At 38.0% G+C, this 4,756-nt stretch overlaps 1 protein-coding gene across 1 annotated transcript in view; it reads right to left on the bottom strand.

Annotated features, from left to right (window-relative positions):
• The window catches only part of DNMBP (dynamin binding protein), a 93,681-nt gene that overhangs the window by 84,841 nt on the left and 4,084 nt on the right, over positions 1–4,756 (bottom strand). The gene's annotated exons all lie outside the window — the stretch shown is intronic.

Here is a 4,756-nt window from a genome sequence, read left to right on the forward strand (position 1 = left end):
TTTTTTTAAGTTCCCAGTTCTAATAACTAATATGATAAATACCAATAGATATAGCCCAAATAAGCAAAAGCTCTTTGGCGGTCTCAATAACTTTTAAGAGTGTGTGGGGATCCTAAAACCCACAAGTTTTCTAATCAATGGTGTCCAGCTTAAAAAAAAAAAAATTAAAAAAATAAAAACACAAAAACCAAAAGTTTGAGAAACGCTGCTATAAACAATGTTACTGGGTCAGTTTATAAGTGACAAAAGAATATCAATATGGCCCTTTGGAGAGGGTTCATCATTAATTTAATTTCTCACACTAAATTTTATTCATTACCAAATATGTAACAGTTAAAGAAGTTTTCAGGAATGGATTCTTTGTTTGAGGTAAAGGTCACGAGCAGTAAGCTCTTCATTCATTTTCTCTGTAATTTTTGAGCTGTCCCTATCCTGAAAATACATTATGAGATCTTAAAAGAAGGTTCCAGTAATCGTCACTTTTGTTTTTGAAAATAACCATTTTTCAGGCTATCTTCACAAAACATAAGCTGAACAATTAGTGTCTGTCTTATTGAAAAACTTGAGGTAAAGAAAGGATTTCAGCATAGTATTTGTTTCTGGAAAAACTGTAAAATTCACTTATATGATTTACCTCAGTTTTTTTAAAAAAATGACTCTATAATTTGGTAATCGATTATTTTATAACAAACTCTTTAATTATCTGATTATAAACTTTTCATTTGTGGATTATCAATTTTAATCTTACAGTTAAGATTAAAGTTAATCTTAACTATAATCTTACAGTTGAAACCTTCCTCTCACCTGGCGCCTAATTCAACTTTCCTTCCATGAGCAGAGGTGCTCAAAAAATGCAACTGGCCCAGGTAGAATAAAACCTGCATAGCAAAGCATCTAGCAAAATCATATGGGTCATTTTATAGTCAAGCATGTTGGAAAACTAGGTTCTCTTTTAGGCTCTTGATTTTCATATGCGCTTGATTTTTTAACCTAGAAAAGAAATTATTACTTGTACCACTAATTCTGACATTTGTATTTCTATACACTACACAGCACCTAACATAAGGTTTTAGACTTAGTGGGAGATGCCCAATGCATTTTCACAGATTTGATATTATTTTGCTTAGATGTTCCCAAGAAATAGGGTCCTATATTTCTACGTTCCTTTAACTTATGATTCCATATCCATTGGTCAGAGCTTGGAGTCCCGTGAATTACAAGTGATTTCCCCCCCAGTGGCCCTAAGGCCACTCACTGGGGCCACAGAGGGAACTCACTGGTGACTGACTGCTGTTCAGACACAATGGGCTTCTTGGTGAACAGGAAGAATCAGAGCGTGCCATAACTCCCACTCTTCTGGCTTTGAAATGAACTGGCTTTCTTAAAGCTGTAGAATTACAATATTTTCATAGTTTTGCTAGATCTCCATGAACCCATATAATAGGGCTTGTTTTCCTGTCTATTTTCAGGGTAACTTTTGATAACGTTTATTACCTAGCAGACTGTCATTCTGTTGGTTATTTCTCCATAACAAAGGTGAATTTTCAAACAAATCACAACTTACACCCTGGAAAGCACTTTAGAGATCATTTAGTTCAAAAACCTTTTTTATAGCCCTGTTACTGAGTTTGTCTGCATGAGTCTCATTTTCATCAGAAAGAGTCATGCAAGCTATTCCCCTGGGGTCCCAGGTGCTTCCTTAGGAATGGAGGCTGCCTCATGGTCATTTCCAGACTTCTGAAACGTTAACATGAGGAGCTCTGGGATAGCATGTCCAGATTTTGAGAACAGAAAAATAGGATGTGTAGTGACCCTTTGGGTCAGCTTGAGCCTTTGGTTTACGCACAGTTAATCCCAGCCACACTGCTTGTTTCCTCTGGTTGGATTTTTTATTTGAACAGGAAATGTATTAGTCATAAAATGGTAAGAACAAATGCAGGTCTTCTTAGAATCCAACATAAGCAGTCTGACTGCAGTAGTAGGATCCTCCCATGGCTCTCTCTGAATGCCCAGGGAACTATGGGCTCCAGGCAGACTGACCACATAAGGATCTATTTAGGTTTCCAATTCAGCCATGTCAGAATTTTAATCCTGATATCGCAAACTCATGCCATCCTAAATTTACAACACATATGCTTTGACTGATAAATACCATTTATCAGTTTATTTTTTTATTGGCCTTTTGTTTTGGGGGAGGCGATGGCCTAGAAACATGAGATTATAGGCAAGGGATAAGCATTCTTATCCCTTGTGAGGTACTTATTAGTGATATTCTATCACTTCCCATAATGCTTACTAATTTTTTTTCTCTCCTCTTTCTCTGGTTTCTCTGTCTTTTCCTTGTCATACTCTCGTTTTCATTTCGTTTCTGTTTTTTTTTTTTGTTTTTTTTTTTAACTTTTACTTCTTTTCCTCTTTCTCTTTTTCCCTCTCTTTATTTACTGGTCACCTGTGTTGACCCTTCCTCTAAGAAACAGTCTTGTTTTTCAGTTTAACTATAACTCAAAATACAAGGCACAGTCCAAATCAACTGGATTGCTTATGGAAAAGGAGGAACAGTGACACCTGCTGGAAGAACCACTGGTGGTTCTGATTCCAGACAGAATCTCCCTGGAAGAATGTACATGCCCACGAAACTTCACGGAATTATCTGCGATACCCAGGAACCCAGGTTAAGGCTAATGAGAATAGCTAGTATTTATCCAGTGCTTACCTACTGCCAGATGCTTTATATTAAACCTCGTTTAACCCCCACAATTACCCTGAGGTGGGTATTATCATCTTCATTTTGTAAATAAGAAACTGAGACTTAAGTAACTAGCCCAAGTTTACAGCTATTAAGTGGTAAACTTGGAATATAAACCTAGGGCCATCAGAATTCTTATCTCCTAAGCTATATTGCCTGCTCTAAATACATCCATACATATATAAATTATATATATTCATATGTATTATTTTTTTCTTTCATTAATCCTAATGACACCTCTTAAAGGTAAATAAATAACAATTAACTAAAAAGGCACATGGTAGAACACAATGGTACTCTCACATATTCTTATTTCCAAGCCCCCTCCTGACACATTCCATCGCCAATGTTTTGTTTACACAGAAGAGGAGAAGCTACACTACACTGAGGGTTTCTAAGGAAAGATAAAGCTACAACAGCGATCAGGATTAACAGTACCAGAGCACAGGGCGAAAGGAATGTATACTACTCAGGAGCTGAAACACTGAGCTAATGGCAAAAACAGTTTTCAGTCTAGGGAGTAGAAGGGTCATCCCGCTAGACTTGAAAATCAGGAAGCCTAGACTTAAGTCTGATAAACTATATGTGTTATAAAACAATACATGCATTTTTCAGTCATTTTGTTTCCAACTAGCAAAATTAATACCTGTTGACATGACCTGTCATGTATAGAAAACAAGAGGAATTAAAATTGCTATGTCTTAAGCTAAGTTTCCCAGAAAAATACAAATTGCATAAGTACACCTAACTTCCCCAACCTCAAAGGCTGGCATTTTCCAACAGGAAGATATACAGAGCTGAAACAGACGTGACAGGCACAGAAGGAAAGCTGTCTGGCCAATGATTATTGGCAGCAGAGTATCACAGAGGAGAGAATGAGATAAAACCACTGATAATTAGTACATCTCTTTCTCTTCCCTCCTTCCCTGCCTGTCCCCCTGCCCTGCATCCTTCCTCCTTTGGAGTTCACTTACAACTTCAAGCTTATTAGGCTTAATTGGTTAAAAGGTAGTCAAGATAAGATCTACAGATTCCAGGACCTGCTCTGACCTTGAATCAGTCTTAGTACGGTGACTCACGGTGCCTGGGTCTTCCTGAGGACCTCTCAAATGGCCATGCTATCTGATTAAAATCCAGGCTACCCACACCCTCTGCACAGCTCTGGCGGGAGCCACTGTGCTCTTGCCCTTTCTCTGTTCTATCCGGGGCTGGTCTGACGTGGACTACAGGCCTCCTCTGGGAGAGCTATGAGTAAGGGCAGATCGGGTCCTTGCTATAATCTCTCGATCTATTTCTTCCCAATGTCCATTAAGCAAGGAAGTACACAGAACAGAGGTAGAGGCTGAGTATGAAGTGAAGCACAAGAAACTCTCAAAATAGATTTTGAGGGTCAAGGTCAAAATCCAAAATTCCTTTCTTCTCACTGACTAAGTGTTAGAGAAGTTTGCTAGGTTTTTCTGATTATGTGTATGTGGGGGGGGGTGGGGGGAAGGTAAGAAATTAATCCCTCTTGTGCCATACTCAAAAGAGCAAGTAACAATATTAGCAACAAACCTACCATTTTGGTGACCAAGTCATCACAAAATTGGATTGATCATAACCCTCAGTCTACAGAACCCTACTGGTTTCTCTCTTTACCCAGAAATGTATAGACTTAATCAAGTACACTTTCTGAAATGGTATATAGTTTATAGTTCATATATCTATCTGAATGCCAGAAGTGAGCAATACTTGGAATACCACCGAGAGATGACTATGACTGTTTTAACACATTAACTGCCACGTGAGTTGTGTTTAACTCATGCTAGTTTTGAGCCCGGGGCCTCGTGAAGCACGTGAAGACCCAACTCTCTGAAACAAATTGAATGAGTATGTTGTGAGTCACACACAACTCAATTGGCATGCAGTGAAAAAACTGATACTAGTGCTGCATGAGTTGCGTATAAACTCACACACAGAAAATAAAAAATAACAAATTTTTCCTTAAATTAGAAAGGATCATTTTGTTTT

Source organism: Propithecus coquereli, unplaced genomic scaffold (assembly GCF_000956105.1).
Source record: "Propithecus coquereli isolate 6110/MARCELLA unplaced genomic scaffold, Pcoq_1.0 Scaffold73, whole genome shotgun sequence".
In the NCBI taxonomy this organism is placed as follows: domain Eukaryota; kingdom Metazoa; phylum Chordata; class Mammalia; order Primates; family Indriidae; genus Propithecus; species Propithecus coquereli.